The sequence below is a fragment of the Marmota monax genome, unplaced genomic scaffold, assembly GCF_021218885.2.
Source record: "Marmota monax isolate L192 unplaced genomic scaffold, Marmota_monax_Labrador192_F-V1.1 WCK01_AAM20220418_F8-fsc00060, whole genome shotgun sequence".
NCBI classification, from domain to species: Eukaryota; Metazoa; Chordata; class Mammalia; order Rodentia; family Sciuridae; genus Marmota; species Marmota monax.
Genome location: NW_026692826.1, coordinates 7,259,247 through 7,281,490, shown reverse-complemented (window position 1 = coordinate 7,281,490; position 22,244 = coordinate 7,259,247). Strand labels below are relative to the sequence as shown.

At 39.2% G+C, this 22,244-nt stretch overlaps 1 protein-coding gene across 7 annotated transcripts in view; it reads right to left on the bottom strand.

Moving 5' to 3' along the window:
- Positions 1-16,363, bottom strand: part of Znf407 (zinc finger protein 407) — a 433,003-nt gene extending 416,640 nt beyond the window's left edge. For 4 of the 7 annotated variants that reach the window (XR_009227120.1, XR_009227121.1, XM_046448590.2 and 1 more), the window contains exon 1: positions 15,142-15,291. The gene's annotated coding sequence lies outside the window, so the exon portion shown is untranslated. Of the gene's footprint in view, positions 1-15,141; positions 15,295-16,146 lie in introns of those variants that run through there. The other 3 variants (XM_046448588.2, XM_058580688.1, XM_046448589.2) reach the window with 2 other exon arrangements.
- Positions 16,364-22,244: the final 5,881 nt, after the last annotated feature.

The window sequence follows — 22,244 nt, the reverse complement described above, 5'->3', positions numbered from 1 at the left end:
AGTATATTTAGAAAAGAGAAAACTTCAGTATTAAATTGTTTAAATGAATATAGTTGTACTCAAGTTCACCTATGTAAAATAAAGCTGGTACTTTTTTCTCCCCTCTGGGTTGTTAAATTATAGGTAATTTTTTCCTCCTCTTACTGGAACTTTCCTATAACTTTCCAAAATACATTACTTTGGGGGAGAATGTGACTGAGTGGAAAGCTTTAAAAAAGGTCTCTTCACGTTGTTGAAGTAATGGGAAAGGACTACTCCTAATGAGAAAAGGGGAAGATGGAAACGCACTTAACAATTGTGGTACATGGACAAAACTTAGAACTGAAGTACCACAAAATAAAAGGAAAAACAGGGGTGACTTGTAATTAAACCAGAGATGTCTAAGGTCTAATTTTGGTCAAACACCAGATGCCAAGAGAGCTACCTGTGACTCACTGGACCTCATGTTAAATATACAAGCCCCCAATATATATGGGGGCTAGGGGCTGTAAGAAAGAGGGTCAGTGACACTGAGCATATCCAGCACCCAAACCTTGGCCTTTAATATTACTGCCCACTAAAAAACAAAAAACTGGGCTTCTGAAGAAATGGCCAGTTCTAGGACAGGCAAGGCAGATACATGAGGCTGGAGCATCTAATGTAAAAAGGTAGCAAAAATTAAAAAAAAAAAAAAAGAAGAAGAAGAAAATGATATCATGAAGACACAGGAGTCACCTTGAGCATCAAAAAAATGTGGTGCCATTAAAATGTAGGAGTGAATAAGTGCATTTAGACTGCTAGGTGGATGAATAGGTAGGCAGGAGAGAGAAAAAAAGGGAGAAGAGGGCAAAGGAATTGCTCTGTTTATGGTAGAATGCAAGGCCAACTGGAAAGTATTGAGGGAGTATTGGAGACAGAAAATCATGTTGGCGATAACATTCAATGGATGCTAAATCTGAAGGGATATTTTTGATATGTAGCAGAAGAAGGTATGATGTTAAATTATCTTCCCACAAACCACTTAGTAGTTCAAGAGAAGACAAACAAATGATGAAGAACTGGGCACTGGGAAGATTGGCAATATCTTGCCTAGGTGATCAAAATCAACATCCTCAAAGAAGGTCCCATGTACATGGTGTGCCCCCAGATGTGACACTCATAAAGCACATCACTCACATCACATCACCATGAATCTTTGCAGACAAGAATACAAAACTTCCACCTAATCAAGAAGACATAGCAGATACACCAGGAGGATTGTTTTAGTTAAGGGAAAAAATGGCAAGGAAGACTGCATTTTTCAAAAATGTCAATGCCATAAAAGACAAAGAAAGGCTATGGGAATGTTCCAGCTTAAAGGAAGCTGAAGAGGCATGCCCACTAAATGTAACGCCTGTTCTCTGACAAGTCCTGCTGGCAGGGAAAATGCACTAAGGACAGGATAACTGGCAAGAAGAACTAAGGTAAATTTACAAAATTGATAACAGTAGTTTGATTATATAAGATGGTGTCTCTGTTCTTAGAAGACAACAACCAAGTATTCATGGGTTAAGGGTCACAAGGTATTTAACTTGCTCTCAACTGGTGCAGGAAGAAAAGTAAAGTGTGTATACTGTGGGTGTACACGCAGATGTGTATAGAGAGTGTACATGAGAAAGAGAGAAAAAGATAAAACGAATAGGTTAGGGCTGGGGTGCAGGTCAGTGGTAGGGCACTTGCTTATACACCAAAGCCATGAGTTTGATCACCACCAACACAAAAAATGAAATGAAAAAAAAAAGAGAACCAAATGACAACAATAGATGACTCATAATAATTTATGCAGGTATTCTAGAAAAGTTTTCTAGCTTTACTTTACATTTTACAATAAATTTAAAACTATTTCCAAATTTTAAAAGGGGAGGAAAGTTGGGGATGTTTTTCGTTCATATAGCTTAAAAAGACCTCCATAACATCTTGAGGAATTGTCAGGAAGGTCACAGGAATATAAAGCTTCATAAAAATGACAAAAGGTTAGGGCAGGGATTGTGGCTCAGCAGTAGCGTGCTCGCCAAGCATGTGCGAGGCACTGGGTTTGAACCACAGCACCACATAAAAAATAAATAAATAAAATAAAGGTATTGTGTCCAACTACAACTAAAAAATAAAAATTACAAAAAAATTTCTGGACTTACTCCACACAACAGTTATCGCTATAAATTAATACTTTGAATATTTTTCAAAACATCTGTTTTCAGCTAAAGAGAATGCTACTTATTTAGATATTCCAGAATTTTGTTGAAGAATATTATATACCGCAGACACTGAGTACACTGAAACTTACAAGTTTGGAGTTAACTCATATTTAGTCCTATATCCTCTCCTGAATGCCTTTATCCATATTTTATCTTATAGTTTTTTAATTCATTAACACCCAGCAGGCAGGATAAATAAGAGCAGGAGAGGAGAGATGGTAAAAGAAAAGGTGGTAAAATTTTAGATAACTTTAGTTTTGTAATTTTTAGATGAGGTAAAATAAAAGCATGTTAAACTAGTGACAAAATAAGGTTAGTTAAGTGAGGTTTGGAGATTACCCTTTTCTTATTTGTAACAGTTGAGAGAGTGGGATGTAAAAATCATTAACAGAAATTTAGTGTAAAGCAGAAAAAATGGAATTCGGCAGAATTCATAAGGAAAATTTGAAGATAGAGATGGAATTTAAATCAGTAATATAGCAGTGCTTTATGGGCCCTCCAAACTCATGCTATCTTCTTCCTCCAGGGATTATCATCAAGCTCTTTTTCTCCAACAGCATCAATTTCTTCCAAGAATTTCATTTTGGTTTCAGTGAAATTCACATTCATTAGCATTTCTTTTTTAAAAAGCTATATATTTTTAATTATTTTATTTTTTATTTATTCATTTATTTTATTTTTATGCAGTACTAAGGATCCAACCCAGTGCCTCACACATGCTAGGCAAATGCTCTGCCACTGAGCTACAACCCCAGCCCCTCATTACCATTTCTTGAAGCCCAGTACTAGCTTTAGAAGATCATGATTAACATTGCTTATAAATTTTATAGATATGCTGATTTTGCTTTCCCTCAACAACTGATGTACACATTAACCAAACAGAATCCTAACCATTGCTACAGGAAAAGGCTATGCCCAACGCCCCATTAGACAGTATGTCTGCTAGTTCCCAGGTAGTTATATTAGAATTTTATGGATTAAGCAGCAAAGATACTTAAAAAATAGCATTCATCATGTGAACAGTGTTTCCCAGAATGTAACAGAAACACCTCCAGCAGCACCTCAAAGTTTGTACCATGAGTAAGGCATTTTAAATAATTATGTATTATTCAAATATGTATTACTAAAAATAATACATCAACGTATGACTACACATGTATTATTACTTTCTTATAACAAGGGCAAGTTTATAAAGTACAGTAAAACCAATGAAGGAATAGACAAAAAAAAAAATGAAGTTTGGAAACTGCATTACATTATAACTGGTTCATTTACTAATTTCTAAATTATACAAATTCCAAATAATCCAAAAAAATAAAAAATTCTCAGCTCTAAGTCCATTATTAAACAAAAGTGTTCTGAGAATCAATCACTTCGCCATTGCTGATAACACTTCACAGGCAACATCGCAAGTTGTCATTTAATATGGCACCTTCATATTATATTTCCGAGGATACAATACAATTTACTAAAATGTCCTAACTGTAATATTATTCTTCTATATTCTGAAGAATTTGATAAATTTTATATGTTGTGAGAGAAAACTGTATACTACTAACTTTCTACGTATTCATAATCCTTCCTTTTAGATTTGGATAATGTAGCTGGAACCAATGTAATAAGACTAACACCCTCACACATCAAACCAAAATGGAGTCACTCATGCTAAATAGCACATCAAGGAACTGAAATTTTAAGGAAGCAGAGAGATCTCAAAACAGACCCATTTTTCCTAAAAACAGAAGGTTACAGTCTACCTGAATCAGCATAAAGAAATCTCCTCTGCTTTAACAATGCCTGCTCCTGCAGGATCCACTGCAGGATATAATACGTGAAGTAAACTTATGCTTACTAGTTTTTTTCCTATTCTTCTGTTTCCTTGATCCCACCTCCAAAGACCACTGCTCTACTACTGCCGGTGGCAGCTCTCACTCTATGTTATAGAATGAAGACTGCCCTAATTCACGAGGCACAAATAAAATCCAATTAGATACATCACTGAATGTATTGTGATTTTGTTTTTTGACATAGATAAAACCAATCCTTAACAAATTTAGCTAATTAAAAAAATGTGACTCTATAGCTCTTAGCCATGGAGAGATTCTGATGAAGAAAAAGTCTGGCACAGGGACAAAAATCTGTACTTTTAGAGTTCCATGAGCAATTATCATAAGCCAAATTTGGGAACCACTAGATTAAAGTTCCTCCAAACCATTCAAAAAATGTACACTTAATATATTATTTACTAGACCTACAGCTATGGAAGGAAAGGCAAAAAGAGAGGAGTGTTTGGGGTAGGGGGAATTTGAGGGCTGAATCCGGAATGATAAGAAATACTATCACACAGAGATTCCATGGACATTTGCCTGCATTCAAATTTGACACACAAAATTACTGTGACTGTTCTAACCTACCATTTTGAAATTATGTGGCATTAATGGTGAAATATTAAAAAATATTACCCATAAAGAAAATTAGATTTTGTACCCTTAAGATTCTTAATGAAAACCATTTAGTGTTTTTGGACGACTATAAATTCTACTCCCTTCCCTTCAATAACCTAAATTTTCTAAGCTATTTTTTAAAGTACATTGCCACCTTAGTTTAAATTCTAACAGTTTTATAATTATATTTGAAATTATCATGTATTCCAATAACTGATATTTCTCCTTCTATAATAACTGACCCAATAATTATATATCAAATTCTGATCCATAATTAATAATCAGAAGAAATAACAATTGTATACTTCCAAAGAAGTAGATTGCTGCTTCCTTTGCATTTAAAACACAGAGTTCCCATTATATTTAATAACTGAAAAGCATATGTGTGCTTTGGTTACATTTGATGAATCACACTAGTATTACTCCAACTGTGTAAAACGATGTCTTCTCCCTATCAGGTTTTTCACTACCTTGTCTTTATTTAAAATTTTTTTCATATAAGAAAAAGCACAGCATAGAAGAATTATTTAAGAAAATAAAGGTATGAATAAACACATTACAAAGTGTTTAGAATTAAGCCTGAGATTATCTAGCTTCAACAAAATGTAGTTAAAACTAGAAGAGCTGAAGTACCTGAAATCTGTTGTAAGAAGCCAATGTTCCATATTTGCCTATAAGGGATTTCCTACCATCAACACATGTGTCGTAAATGCAGACATCCCTACCATGGAAGGACTCTCATGAGCTGTCAACTTCTTGTGCCAGATAGTATGATATTTCATAATTACAAACCTTGACAGTTCTCATGGTGTTTAGGCAATTTTAGCACTCTGAATATCATACAAAAATAACAGTGTTATTTGCTTCCATAGGACATTAATTTGACATAGGACTTCTAGAAATATATTTTTATTTTTTCAGCATTTGTTAATTTCAAGAGGTGATTGTGACACATAATAGCTTAAGAGAAAGTCTCCAGTGTAAGCAAACTCTTCTGTGGCATGGTGAGGCACCACTATATTCCCAGCTACTACAAAGGCTGAGACAAGGGAATCCCAAGTTCAAGTACAAACAAGGCAACTTAGTGAGACCCTACCTCAAAATAAAATAAAAAGGGCTAAGGGTATAATTCAGTGTTAGAGCTCTTGCCTAGTACAGGAGGTCCCACAGGACAAATCCTGAGAGAGAGAGAGAGAGAGAGAGAGAGAGACCCCAATAATACTAGAAAATATGACAAAGGAAAACAATGTTATCAAAGGCTAAGAAAAAAATGTGTAAATGCTGGTTTCCCAAAAGTGGCTGTTTTTAGCAACAAAATGAGTAAGCAAAGAAGTATGATTTCTCAAGCACTGTCACATGATACAATTTCCTAATGAACTGGCAGACTTTAGAGGCCCATCATCTGCTAAAATGATAAAGTCATCCATTTTAGTTAAAAAACAAAATATGATAAACTTAACTTTGAAAAAAGGATAAATATACACTTTACCAGGCTTTCTCTACACTCCCATTCCTTTCTTGACTTATTTTTCTTTCTTACTGTCTATGCTTGTCTTCCTTCTCTGATCATGTATGACAGAGATGAAAAGTCAGAAGCCTATCCGCCTGGATCTATGCTCATGGCTAAGCTGCCTCTTCTCTAAGGCAGGATAGTTAACAGTGCCTGCTTCTGCAGGATCCACTGCAGGATATAATTCTCACTTATTTCATGGTACACAAACTCAGCATGTAATGCACTCACACCTGTGCCTAGCACACAGGCGGTGCTTGGCAGGTATTAACCATCATTATCATCAAAACCAGATGTCCTGGCAGTACTCATAAGAGTAAGTTTTATCACACTTCTCCAAGATCTTGTCCTCACCTCATCACACTTTTCTCATACAAACTGAACAGTCCCTATGTAAAGAGACTTTGCAAAATAAAAACATTTTTAAATATTTACAAATACAAAAATAATTTTAATGCATACATTAACAAGATCTTGAGATTGCAGTTTAATTAGTATTACCTGAGTCACTCCCTACGACTTCCCCTCCTTACCACCTTACCTCTTCTGTTACTTACTAACCTGAATCCAGTTTGTAACCTACATGCTTTTCTTCATTATTTTACCCTATCTGTATTCCTAACAATATGCAATTGTTTTATGTGTTTCTAACTTAAAAAAAAACTATATGTAATCTTATTATACATGTAATTTTTTTCAATATTTTAGTTGCTAATGGACCCTTATTTATTTTTATTAATTTATATGTGGTGCTGAGAATCAAACCTAGTGCCTCACACATGCTAGGCAAACACTCTAACACTGAGTGACAACCTCAACCCATTGTAATTTTTTTCTTCAAGATTACGTTCCAATTGTTTATTATACTCAGTGATGCAAATAGCTAACGTGCATTCCCCCTGTATAATACTTTTCTACGTGAATTTAATACAATGTATTTATCCATCCTTCTACAATGAAGATTGCTTCCAATCTTTTCTTTTGCAAACTGTGACTATGAGCGTCCTTGCACATGTCTCTAAGCACTCAAGCACATGAAAACAGTGGTTTTCAAATTTTAGCATCAAGTCTCTTCAAGGACTTGGTAAGACAAGAAACCTGGAACAGTTTCAAAGGTGCTAATTCAACAAGTCAAGAGCAGGACCCAAAACATCTGTATTTTGAACAAGTTTCCAAGTGAAGCTGGGAAACAATTCAGAACCACAGCACTAAGATAAAGACTAAGTGTGAGAATGAGCTGGAGTACATGCACCTCAATATTAGATAATTCCAAAGTTACTGCATCAATTTATACTCCCACCAGTTAAAACACAAGCATTTGTTATTTCCTATCCTCCCAACAACACTGTCTGATTTTTTACATTGTTGCTGACTTAATATGTATAAACTACACACTTCTGGCTTAATTTCCCTAATTACTAACGCATTTCCCTAATTACTAATGAAGTTAAGCATCTTTACATTAAGGTTTCCTCTTCTGTGAGATGCCTATTTGGGTGATTTGTACCTTTTTCTGTTCTTATTAATCTGGAATTACTTACCCTTCTGGATACTAACCTTTTATCAGTAATATGTACAGAAATATTTATTCTCCCTTATGACCTAATCATTCTCTTGATGGTTTTCCTAATGAACATAAGTTGTCACTGTTAATATTGTCTAACATATGAATTTCTTCCCCTGTGATATGCACTTTCTATGATCAGTTTAAGAACCTCTTATCTGCCAGAGTCATATAACTATCTTTCTGGATTGACTTCTAAACATTTCAGTTTTGGCTTCTAAATAAAGACTTTAATTGACCTGCCATTGACAGTTGAGTCATGTGAATTTAAAATGTATCCCACGCTTGGGAAGGTCCTATTTGATAAAGAAGTGTGTATGTGTATACACACACACACACACACACACACATACACACACACACACACACACCACATCCAATTATAATTTAGGGAGGACACAACAAGAACACCAGTGAAATACTGATTCAGTGTTAACCATTACTTTATTGGGTTTATTCTGCTCTCACTGAGGCAGAAAAAAAAATGGAAATTTTCAAAATGAAAATTTGAAAGGTTATTTGCAAATTACACAATGATCTCCACCCTACTCCAGGAAGAATTCATAAAATGTGCCCCAAAATCTCATTCAATGCTCTAGGGACAACTTTTATTAAATTCAGCACAACAATCTGGGAGTGTACCTCAGTGGTAGAGAGCTTGCCTATCATGTGAAAGAGCCTGGGCTCAACTCCCCACAGAAGGAAGGAAGGTAGTGTTGGGAAAACATATAATGGCGCAGCACCCCAGGAAAAAAAAACAACATGGCGTCTAACGACCCTCTTTCCCCTCTTTGTTTCTTTCACTGGCGCGAAACTTCCCGCCGGTGCCAATGTTCAAACCCTGCTGATGGGAAGCCTTAGCCCCAATTAGAATTAACTTCTTGGGCTCCGGAACTGACATATGGAAGAGCTTGCCAATAAACGGGCGACCTGTTATCTACCTCAGCCCCTGCTACCTCTCCTTAGACCTATATAAACACACAGCCTTTTGTAATAAAGCGGAAAACCTCTTTTATAATCTGTGTCCTGTGGTGTGGTGTCTTCCAGTCTTACAGGTATAACACATTTTATAGAAAGTTTTGCACTGGAAGAGTCATGAGACAGATCACAGAATCACAGCAACAGAATTGGGACAGTTTTCACAGCTGCCAATTCAAGACTAATTTATATCAAGCACAAGTTCCTTCCAACAGCCTGTATCTTTACCTTTCCCTGACAATGTTTGGTTCTAACAAAGCTTCTCAAGATAAGGAGTATCTTAGAGGGTCAGATTAAAACGTTATGACATACGTTCATTTCTTTTAAACTTTTCCACCCAAACCACAAAAGGTTGGTCATGAATTACAAAGGGAAATTTTTAATCTCAGAAATGAAAACCTGACAGACACCTTCTCAACCAAAATATAAAAGTCATATTAACCAATAAGACAATACATCTATGTCACGTAGCTCCTGATATGATGCACTAAGGGCATGACTTCACCTCTGTGGTGTTCTTGTCAAAAGAGCTTAACCCTCAATTTAATCATGAAAGAACACCAGACAAATCCAAATTGAAGGACAGTCTACAAAATAATTGGCCAGAACTCTTCAAAAGAATCAAGGTCATGAAAAAATAAAAATAAAAATTAACTATCACAGATTGGAAGACTAAGATAACATGATAATTAAACACAAAGTAAGATCCTGAACTACATTTTGAACCAGAAAAAGAATATCAGTAGGACAAACTGATGAAATGGAAAAAAAAAAAAAAAAAATCCTGAGTTGAGCTATACCAATTGTGTGGTTTCCACAATTGCTTTCTAGATACATGAAATCTTAGCAAAGGGGGAAACTGGATGAAAGAAACACAGGAAAACTCATCTGGACTACTACTGTTTTTGTTTTGTTTTTAATTCTAAAATTCTTTAAAAGTAAAGTGCTTTAAAAAGGTATTTCAAGGACTGGGTTTGTGGCTCATTGGTAGTGTGTTTTCCCAGCATGTGTGAGGCACTGGGTTCAATCCTCAGCACTGCATATACGTAAATAAAATAAAGCTCCATTGACACCAAAAAAAAATATGTTTTAAAAATATTTCAGATGAAAGACAACAGGCATAGGGTTGACATAAAACTGTGACATAACATAAAACTGTGCTATTCCTCAAATAATCATGCTTAAGAAAAACTTAGTAATTGAAAATAAGGATTAAACTGTAATAAATTATAATTGTTCATTAATAGCCTAAAAAAGAATAGACTGAAGAACACAGTAACTTTCTCTACACCACAAAAATCTCTCTAGATAAACAACCTATTGTATTTCCCCCCTGTATTCTTTTTACTTCATCTCGACTTATAGTTATTTAACATGTACTATGGGTACATAATGGTGCCAAGGCCTGATGAGATTTTAAACATCCCAACAATCTGTGTTTCCGAATAAGACTATAAGCTTTATGATGGCAACATATTTATATTTCCCTACAACATATTTATATTACCCTATTAAATAGACTACATCAGACATGGGAAAACTTTAAAAAAGGGAAGCTTTTAATTTTTGAATAAAAGAAATTATGAACAGTGTTCATAAAAACTAAGAGCTTGAAAACATTACCACTGGTATTTCCATTGAATTCTATCTTTAATGCTTTCTACTATCCCTTAGTATTTACACATTTCCAATTTTCTAGGCTAACTCAAGAGAACCAAATTATTAAAAGAGGGATATCACATATGGAAACTAACCATATGAATATAAAAGCAATAATGCTCAAAAGGAAAAAATAAAACTTAAAGAAAATAGCACTGAGGACTATTTCGTCTACCTTCATCTTCTCCTCCAAAAGGTTCCTCTTCCAGCCATAAATTTTGGAAATTCTGGATTTATTGAGGGAAACTGTAATTAATTACTTTATACTTTGACACTGCCATTAACTTCATTATAGAAAGTTTTGCACTAGAAGTCTGCCTCTTATAAGGGCTACTTCTAGGTTATATTCCAGGTAGTTGGAATTGGTAGATAATCAGAACTGTTATAATCATGATTTACCTATACAATAACCATAAAAAGATATTACAGTCACAAGAGAATAACAATAACAAAAGACTCTTGCTGGGGATGGTGGCACATGCCTGTAATCTCAGTGGCTCAGGAGGTTGAGGCAGGAGGAACACGAGTTCAAAGCCAACTTCAGCAAAAGCAAGGCACTAAGCAACTCAGTGAGACCCTATCCCTAAATAAAGTACAAAACAGGACTGGGGATGTGGCTCAGTGGTGGAGGGTCCCTGAGTTCAATTCCCAGTAGTGCCCCCCAAAAAAGATTGTTTACACCACAACAGATCTGGACTCCTCACCAGTGCTGCAAGAAAATCAAGACATACATCTGCATGTGCATATACATGTACATATTATTTTTATTTTTACTTCTTTTTTTATTATTAAGGATTGAACCCAGGGTGCTCTACCACTGAACTGCATCCCCAGCCCTTTTATTTTTTTTATTTTTAGATAATGTCTAAGTTGCATAGGGCCTTGCTAAATTGCTGAGGTGGCCTCAAACTTGCAATCCTCCTTGCATCAGCTTCACAAGTTGTAGGATTCTAGGTGTACCCTACTGCACCTGGTGCCCGCGCACACACGTGTACATATGTACATTTATAATATATAGACATAATGTTATATACACATCAATGTACTTTCCTTCCTCTCCACACTGCCATACTCACTCTCACTCCCAAAACCAGTTTCCTGTGAATTAAATTCTACAAATATTTACTGACTACCCTCTATATACAAGACACTATGCAAGGAACCTCTAAACACGAAAGCTGGCTCTTGCTCTAATCTAGTGAAGAAGGTGATATGCACACACACCTATGAGAAAACTGTGAGATGTTATGGGTCCTCTGGAATTCATACTCACCCACATAAATGCCTACTCATTATCTCAACTGAAACCATTTTCCCAAGTATCTGCTCCCCTTCCACCACTGCCAATCCCAGAACTGGACAACAGGATCTACCCTATCACCCAAAGTAGATACTTTAGTGTTCACACTGATTCCTCCATCTCACTCTCCTCTCTCACAAACTTTCTCCAAATACACTGTAAATACATACCATTAAGTCCCTCCTTCTACCTCACAGGCCATTATTCTTGGCCAGTTTACTGTGATGTCTCATAAATCACAACAGCCTCTAAAAGACCCTTCTCCTCCAGACTTACACCACTCAAATGAACTCAAGTTGTAAACAGAGTGGTTAAAAATCACAGCTGACAAATTTGCATATGCCACTCTGCTGCCTACATTCTTCAAAGAGGCCTCTCCAGCCTCTCATATTCTGCAATCCAACACCCTAAAGTTAAACTCCTAAAATGTTCCATGTTACTCCTGATTCTTGGAAATACTCTACCTGAAATTCTACTCAGCATTCTCTCTTTATATCTTTGTCCAACTAGTTCTATTCATTCTTTGGATATCATCCCCTTCTGGAATTCCTCCCTAATCAAAATCTAGGTTAAGTGGTTATGCTGAACATTTTTTGCTTTTAGGGCTACCTAGATCCCAAGTTACCTTTTTATTTCTTTGGTCTCATTTGTCATATGTGTTTCTGTGAAATATAAGTCAGAGAACAGCTATTCCATCTCTCTCATCTCTAGGAACTATGATGGCTTGGTCAACCTCATGTTCCCACCCAGAACTTTAAATGCCAGAAAGAAAAAAAAAACTGACACAAGGAGGCAAGAGAAGTTAGTAGACTTCCCAGTAACAAGAGAGTCAGCATTACAGCAATGAAGACAGTTTTCTAGAAGCAACGTTGCTAGCAGCAAAATTCTGACCAGACTATTTATGGAAAATGACCTAGACTATGGTCTCAACCACCCAGCCTCTTTTTGATCCTGTCAAACCCACTTCTCCAGCCCTACCATCAATTCTGAAAGCTACTGCAGAAATTAGTGTTTTGAGTTAGGTTTCAAGGACTAGTTTGTATTCACTCCATTGAGGGGACATCTCCCCGGCATTTATTCTAAATATGCTTGTTTTATTAGAGAATACTATCCTTGATAAAATAGATTAGAGTTCCCAATAAATTCATTTCCTGATTAAGCCAGCCAGAGTCCATTTCTACTGTTACTAACATCGGATTGTAGCGCCAGTGCCCATTGGCTGTATATTCCCCACTACCTCTTTCCTCATTTTACCCTAAGGCAAATGTTTCCTGAATGGATTACTTAATCCCACTACTAATCATTTAGAAAGAAAGGAAAATTCTCAGTGGAGGGTCACCTTTCATGCTTAAACACCCAATGTCAACTAATACTGAGGGTGTCAAGGTACCAATTAGAACTACACAGCCTCTTCTTTTATCCAAGGATTTATAAACTAGAATTTTTATCATTTTCAGAAACAAACCACTTTGTGGGGAGGGGCTGGATAAAGTGTATTGAAGTGCTTTACCCCTGAGCTATATCTCCAGTCCTTTTTATCTTTTGAGACAGGGTCTCACAAAGTTGCTTAGCGCCTAAGTTGCTGAGACTGGCCTTGAACTTGCAACCCTCCTGTCTCAGTTTCCCACATCCCTGGGATTACAGGTGTGTGCCATGGCACCTGGTACAAACCACTTTCTTAAAGATGACAAGAGAGAAGAAACAAATTAGGAACCTATTTTATTAAAGTTAAAGAGTTCTCTTCTAATAAAACAAGCATATTTAGAATCAATGTTGGGTATATGTCCCTTTAACCAAGTGAATACACACTAGTCCTTGAAACCTAACTCAAAACACTAATTCCTGCATGATGTTTTTGCCATTCCTCACTAAGCAGTGGTGCTTTCATACCTATATTGCAGTACTTAACAAAGTCATATTTATTGAAATACCTATATTTTAACTACATCTCAAAATCATTGAGGGAAGTTACAGTTACAATCTCTAGCACCTAGAATACTGTTTGGAATAATGCAGGAACTAATCTTTTGGAAATGGATCCCTTTTCCTTTGCTTTCAAAGGTACCAATGCAACTGTCTTATCTTTCAAGTTTCCTGTAATTACAAAATATTCCAAAATAAGCATTTTTTAAATGCACCAGTATCAACTATTATCAGACATCATCACACTTGCCACACATGTCATGCCAAAAGACATTAACTAACTACCAGAGAGCACTGCCTTGTGCCGGTAAATTAATAATTTTGCTTGTAACAAAGTTGAAACAGTAGTATCTGCAGATTTGAACCCCAACACAAATTTTGGTCAAATTATTTAATCTAAATGTTTGCATAAAGGGAATAATTTTTATAAGGCTGTTGTGCTACATAAAATATACAGAGTATGTCAAATGGTATTTGAACTCTTCTAATAATTTTAATCAATGTTAGTTCACTTTCCTATACAGTGTTCCAACTGGATATAACACCTCCAAACAGATGCATACTGTATCTAGTCCCATAGGCACAGACCGTACAGTAATAATTCAGTATACCATTACACTATGATTACCTACGAAATTAAGAAATCCTACAAGTGTCCATGGCTGCCAGCCCTGCCAAGAAGTCCTATTCCAGAATCGCTCAATGAAATAAATGGGCCACTCAAAACCCAACGCAACCGACAGGGGTCAGCAGCTACTGCCACCCATCTCCAGACTAACTGCAGAGAGAGGGCAAGCACGCCCGGGCACAGGGGCGTCCGGGAGCGGGAGACCCCAGCCCAGCGCTGCACGCGCGGGCGGCCGCCCGGGGTTCCGACGCGACTGCGGAGAGACCGGGCGGCTCTAGTCCCGCGGGCGGGTGGCCCAGCGCGGCAGGCGCAGCCGCCCGCCCACACCTGGGTCGCCAACAACGGAGGCATGAGGGGCCGGGGGTGCCACGGGAGCGAGCGGGCGGCAGGCCAGGGACGCCGCCGCCGGAACTGCACACGGAGCCCAGCGGCGCTGCAGTTGGAGCGCCGGCTTCCCGTTCGGGGGGACCGCCCCGGTGCCGGCGCAGGGGGCGCACGAAGGGTGCCCGGGCTGGTCCTGTGCTGACGGCCGGCGCGGCGGGGGAAACCGAGGCCCGCGGCCCCACAGGCCTGCGAGCGCGCCAACCCGCGGACTGCAGGACTCGAGGCCGCCTCTGGGCCAGGCTGCGAGGGCAGCAGGCGGGCGCGCAGGGACGTGTCGGGGCGCCGGGCAGGGTGGCGAGCGCGAGCGGACGGGCGAGGGTGTGTGTCCGGGCGTGGGTCTGGGCGGGCGTCGGGAGGGAACGGCGGCAGGGAGGGGCGGAGGCGGGGGGAGGGGGAGGAGAAAGAGCAAAGGGCCCTGACGGGGCTCCGGGTGTCCAGCCGCCCGGCCCCGGGCCCTCAAGCCACCGCCCCCAGGCCCCGCGCTGACGCTGGACGGTCCCCGCCTCCAGGCCCCCCGCCCCGCCAGAGAATAACTTACCTGTTTGCCGACGGAATCGCTCCTACTCGCCCCTCTGACTGACTCCTCCGGCTCACCGTCTTCCCTCTGGGAGGAAAAGGCGGGACTTCCTGTTTCTCCTTTTAGCGACTTCCGGCCGTTCCCAGGGCGACTCTGTGGTGGCTGGAACACCGGACACCACAACCAAAAGGCAAGATCTTTCGACTGCTCTAGTAAAACCTAAATTGAGTTCCGTCTTTTTCCCCCCGAGTGGCCGAAGGCCCCCGTGTGTCGACTTGCTTTTAGCCCAGCAGCTCTATCCGGAAGTCACTCAAAGACAAGACGGGAAGTCCCACCCCTCCCCGAAAGAAGGAAAACGGGAAGCCGGAAGAGTCAATATAAAGGAGATGCGGTTTGGGCTCACGACGAGTGTCTTGGGTGGAGGACCGCCGGGATTCCCAGCGGAGCAGGCTCTTCCCGGGCGGATCCCGCCTCCTTCCTGCCCCATCCCTCCGCCTCGAGGGCGGCCCCGGAAACTCCAGGAGGACTGGGAGTCCCTGTGCCCGCCTCGCAGCCTCGGGCTGAGTTAAAGGCTCGCGACTTGACGGCTCTACGAGACGCGTTCTTCCGCACCCGGGGGCAGCGGATCTGGGGACGCAGCCGTGGGCCTCGAGCCGAGCGCCAGTGATGGCTGGGCGGCTGCGTGGGGGTGAGAGCCGATGTCCCCCTGTGCACTTTTTCGTTGAGTGGACGTACAGTCCAAGGACCTGCTAGGAGGAGGCGGCCTGGTCCGGGGTCCAGTAGCCATATCCCCGCCGTGTTCAAGCCCGTGGACCTCAGGTGTAGAACCTCCTCTCCCGAAACCCGGGTCTGCGTGGCCGCGGAGAGCGTCACAGCGCGCAGCGCCGTGACAAGGACGCGCAAGTGGCGGCGGCCAGCTTGGGGTCGGACTGAAGACGGGGGTTCTGACTTCATTTTTGTAGGCGTAGGGGAAGAGACTGTAATGGGATGTTATCAGAATACATTCAGGAACAGACCCTAACCTACCTCCATGCAGTTTGCAGAGACGTTTTCATGGGCGTCATCTAGTTGAATTCTCATATCCACAGGAAAGAGCTGCGATTCACAAGTCAAATAACTATGCCAACATCGCATATCTAGTAAAAATGGAGCTCAACTCCAGCAAGATCACGAGTTTGAGGCCAGCCTGGGCAACACTGTTGCAAGATCATACCTCAAAAATGATGGTAATAAATTAGTAAATAAATGCCATATACTGAGCGACTACTATGAGTTAGGCACCATGCTAAGTGTTTTACATATATCCCCATTTGCTACCAATAGCCCTACCACAAGGATGTTCTCATTCTTCCTGTATGCCCAAGAAAACTAAGGCTCAGACCTTTGCCCCAGAATATTTAACTGGTAAGATCTGGAATCTGGATTTTAATTGGAAGCCATTTAATAGGTATGTAGCTTTTCACCAGTGGTTTTCAAGTTTGCTGCACTTTAGAATCACCTTAGGAGTAATCTGAATGACCAAGTCATATCTGAAGCCAGTAAATTAATAAGTTGTGTTAGCTTTGCGTCCTGTTGGGTGGCGGAGCAGTCGCATACAGCATCTTCAGCTGTCAACGATATTTTTGGAAGTGATCCCAGAGCCTCGTGTAAGTTAAGGACTTAGCCTACTTAGTACTGAACGAAAGAAGATCCTGCCTGATTCAGATGTAGAGGAGAGTTTGAGAAGCCCTATGTTGTGCTGTCTCTTCAGGCAGGAATGTATACCAGAATCCTCTCTTCCCAGGCTAACTGTAGGGAATTATACTGATAACAGGAGTAGGGAATGAGGATCTCATTCCAAAGAGATCCTCTTCTTCAAAAGTTCTATCTCCAGGTAACTCATTTTGAGATTACTTTTCACTGTTCTTACCTGTCTCCAGCTAAAAATCTCACAGGAGACCCATCTCTGCAGGAAAAATGAGCAACTGAACCATTTCAGAAGAACTTTTAAGTTTGTGATCAATGATGTATTTTCCCTAATTAGAAAAAATGATGCAAGAAGAATGTTAGATTTAATTGCCTTCTTAAAAAAAAAAAAAAAAAGTCATTCATACTTAGTTGGAATTTAGGGAACAATCAGTTCCTGACCTCATTTCTTTTAGTGTTATAATTTTTCATTTAAAAATATTTTCAGGCTAGAATAAAGTTGAAAGAAAGCTACAAAGAATTCCCCCAGTTTCCTGCATCCAGATTCTATAATTATTCACATTTTGCTCTCTTTGCTTTATGGGTTGATGCATATTTTTAGTGAATCAATCAAAACTACATTGCAAATGTTATTCCATTTTACTCCTAAATGTGTCAGTGCACATGTCCAAAGAACATGGATAGTCTCTTAGCCACAAAACAATTATCAAAATCATGAAAATAATTATATACTATTTTTACACTTGATCTTAGCCAAAAGGCTGAAAAGTCACATGGAAAATAACAATAAACTATTTTTATTTAAAAACCTGTTACATTTTGTGTCATTGTGACCAAAATACCAAGGAGAACAACTTAGAGGAGAGAGTGTTTTGGGTGGCTCATGGTTTCGCAAGTCTTGAGTCCATAGGTGGCTGACTCCATTGCCTGGGCCCAAAGTGAGGCAGAACTTCATGGCAGAAGGGCAAGGTAGAGGAGCACTGCTTCCCTCATGGCAGCCAAGAAGTGGAGAAGGAGGGCAAAGGGGCATCAGAGAAGATGAACCCTTCCAGGGCACACCCCCAGTACTCACCTCCTTCAGCTAGGCCCACCTACCCACACTTACCACCCAGTCAGTCCATTCGAATAAGAATGAACTGATGATGTTACAGTTCTCATAATCTCATCACTTGACCTCCAAACATCCAGGCATTAAAAGCTTTGGGGAAACACCTCATATCCAAACCATAGTAAGATCGTATTCAGATTTTATACTCATTGTTACCCTGTTCTGTACTTTTTACATAAATTAAAGCAAATATTGGACATCTGCTGTCTACAAGAGATGTTTGTTAAATAAAGATGTATTGATGTATCTTCTGGCCTCCATTTGTTTCTGATGAACACTCAAGGTAATTCACATCTGTGTTCCCCTTTGTGTTTCCCTATGTTTCCCTATATGTCACTTGTCATTTTTCCAGAAGTTAATAATGTAACTAGACATAATATTCTGAGCTGTTAAAATCTGAAAATATATGTCTTTTGCCAAATTTGGAAAATTAAAGACCATTATTTTTCCAAATATATCTCTTCCCGTTTTCTCTCAGTGTCTCTTGATCTCCACTGATATATCTTCTGGTAATATACCAAGTTCACTGAAACTCTGTCCTTTCATGTTTTGTTCTTGTTTGTGTTTTCATTCTCTTTTCTCTCTGACATTCAGATTGGGTAAATTCTATCAATCTATCTTCCATGTTCCCTGATTCTTTTTTCACCCCTGTTAAAACCATCCTGAGATTTATTTATTTCAGATACTACATGTACAATTCCTCAAAATTCTATTTAGTTTTTTCTTATAATTTGTGTTTATCAAATGAGAAGAGTTTTTCATTTGTTCATTTACTATAGGCATATTTTCCTTTGTATCCTTGAAACAGTTATAATGGCTGCTTTGAAATTTTGTCTGCTCTTCCAATGTCTGGATCATCTTGGGCTAATCATTAATTTTTCTCTTTTGATTATGATTCTTGATTTTTTATTTCTTAAATATCTAGTAATTTTAGATAGCACATTAGACATTTGAAAAATACAAGGTAAAGATACTCAATTTCAATATGTTCTTCTTTTGAGCACTGGAGTGTTTTTTGTTGTTCTTATTGATCATTTTCCTTGCTTTAACAAGCAATTGTGGCAATATTTATACTCCATTCTTTGTCACAGTAAGCAACTTTCATTTTTCATTTACCCTTAGCTGGAAGGGTTGAATCTGTTTCACACATCATATTCCAGGCATTGTCCAGTAAGTAGTTTACACAGAGCATGTAAAAATGTGGCATTTATTTCCCTTCTGTGGCCCTCTTCTTTCCAAAACTACACCCCTTACTTTCATCTGCTGCAGCCAAAACTCTGCCTTCTGCTTCTGCAAGTGAGGCTGTACATAGACTTTAAATAGCCTCCTTCATTTTTTTATATTATTTAAAATTTGAAAGGAAGCTTTGGTCATTTTGGGTGACTAGTCATTTTTTATGACTAATTCACTTTAACAGTGTCACTTAAAATTCTACTATCCTTTAAATTAACGTTTTTGTGATTACAGTCGAATGCCTACTTACAACAACAGAATATGATCTGAAAAGTTAAACACCCACACTGGAACGTTAAATCTTAGCTTTTTCTGAATGTTGTTTTGGCAAATTTCACTGTGGGAGGTGAGATGATTTAAAGCTTGATATTTTCTATTATAGTCAAAGGCATAATTTCTCTGACATCGTTTTCCATTTGGAATAAGGAAGTACCCTAGAACAATGTTTTAAAATAAAATTTGTCCACATAATGACAGTTTTTCTCAGTTCTACCCAAACTAAAATAGCTCAGAAGCATTTATTTACTTATCATAACCACTAAGAAATTATAGTCATTACACCTACCATCACTTCTATATCATTCTAGAAAAAAAATACATCATTTTTTTTCTTCAGAAGATCTCCTGCTTTCCTGTCTTTATACTTCATCGTTAATGGAAACTTTGGACAGCTGAGAAAAGTGCAGAACATCCCAATTCAGCCTCTGCCCCCGCCTTCCCAAGAGTTTCCTTTCTTGTCAACATAGTAAAGAAGAGGATCATGTTTATTACTTATAAGTGAGCTACAATATAGACTGTGCCATTACAGAGCTGGTTGGTGGAAGAACAGGAAAAGATACAAGTATTAGGACTTGGTTTAAGTTAACTTATTATGAGAGTTAGTGGTAAATCGAAACCTAAAATCATGAGTTTGTTCATCAGCCATTACGTGGTCAATTAATATTCAAATTTGAATTGAAAATACAATAAAAATAACAATGTATACATTTAAAACTTGACATCTAGAGTAGTATAGAATACTATCTACTAAAATAGTACTGCAAAATCATTTGTACCTATTGTAAAACAGAGCTTGAGAGAATTTGTTTTTAAGTAAGAGTAGCTATCAATAGGAGAATTCAGATAGAATAGCATTTATATTCTTTCATGAATTTCTTATTCCTCTTCTAAGAAATTTGTCGAGCACATATTATGGATTATGCATGGTTCTTGATACTTAGAGGTTGCACACTCTCCTCAGCCCAACTTGTCACCCAGCAGGAATGGCAGAACAGTGTTACCCAATCTTCTGATTACCCAAGAGAAATATGTGTGTAAAATCTGCCAGTCTTTCAATGTTGGCATTCAATTCAAAATTATTTTGGACATTGTAAAGGCTACATCAAACAGGGGTCCATGTAGGGGTCACAGAGTGCTGGTCTGCAGCCTGTGTGAACCAAACTGTTGCTCCTGCCTGGGAAAGTTGCACAGTGAACAGCATGGACACCTCAGCATGGTCTGTTGTATGTCCCCTCCTCCATAACTAACTGCTCTCAAGAAGATTTCAAACTAAGAAGAGTACAAAGACAGAGTCCAGGGTGGGGGAGCAGCCCTGGAGGAGATGGACCCAAAAGCTGTAGCAGGAGGATCAAGATATTTGTGTTCAGCATCAAGAACCTACTGTGTGCAGCATACTCTGCTGAGTGCCTGGCATTCTCATTTGGAAAGGGAAGATTCTGGTGTTGTAGGGCTGAAAGTTGACTAAGGGAAAGGTAAATGAACAAAAATTATGAAAGTTCCGGGAAGCATGCAGATGGATTGTACAGGTGTTGAAATCTTCATTCATCACACATTTCCTGAGGACATAAATATATCTAGAATTTTGAAGATACCACAATAAACAGAACAAACATGCTCTCTATCCTCAAGGATTTTGTACTCTAGCAAGCGAGCTGGCAGTTTTAAAATGGTACAAATATGTGCTTAATTACAATTATAATAAATGCTGTAAAGGAACAAAGGAGAATATGACAGCATAATAGAGACACCTAACTTGGGGTGAAACAAAGTATTTCCCTGAAAAGTTACATCTAAGCTGAGATCTGAAGAATAATGAGTGTTGGGAATATTAGCCAGACCCATAAGGCAGTAAGAGTGTTCCAGGAGGGGGAGAAGAATCAGAGCAGGCTCCGAGGCAGCTCTTGAGAAACCAGAAGGATTGGAAGGATGGGGTATCTAGGAGGGAAGAGCAAAGCCAGAAGAGTAAGCCAAGGAAAGATTGCACAGTCCTAGAGACCCTCTTGAAGTCTCAGACTCCATCCTGAGACCTCATGGTCACCAGGGATGGGTGACAATGACACCGTGGCGGCAGTGCGCCCTGCAGTGGAGAGGCACTGTGAGTAAGCAGAGGGGCTATGCTGGCAATGACCCAGCAAAAGCTATGGAAGTTTTGGCTTATGGCGTTGATAGTTGGTTTTGATAGTATATTGGATTGGGAAAGACGGGTGTTGAAGATTTAGAATTCTGCCCACAGTCCAGTTGCCAAGATGGGGACCCCCAAAGAGGAAACAGATATGGGGATGGGCGGAGGTTTCCGTTTAGGAAGAGTAATGTTTCAGATATGAAGTAGGCAAGAAGGATCAGTGGGTCTGGCTTTCAGAACAGGGGACTGCATGAGCATTCATATGACACAAAGGCCATGGGAGTGATGAGCACACCCAGAATGAGTGCCCAGTGAGCAGAAGCCTAGAACCATCCTCAGTGTGTCTATGGCTCACTTCCCTCTCCCAACTCAAGTGCAGGGTAAGGGTGTCACTGACCAGTGTTCTCAAACTGTCTGACAGACACCTGAGCAAGGTTTCCAAGCCATTGCATTTTATTTTTCAATACAGAAAAAACCAAAAATATTCCCAGTCACCATTATTTTATGCAACAGCATCTACAATTGGGGCTCATAATCCTTAAACTTCATCACAACGGTGACATGTCAGCACACTATTTCTACCAACTAAACTAGATGCCTTGTCCTCCTCCAGTACAATCAAGTTCCCCTCCTGCATTGATACTTCACAACATACCCCTAAATAGACTGGGTGGTCATTTTAACCCATGTGAATTT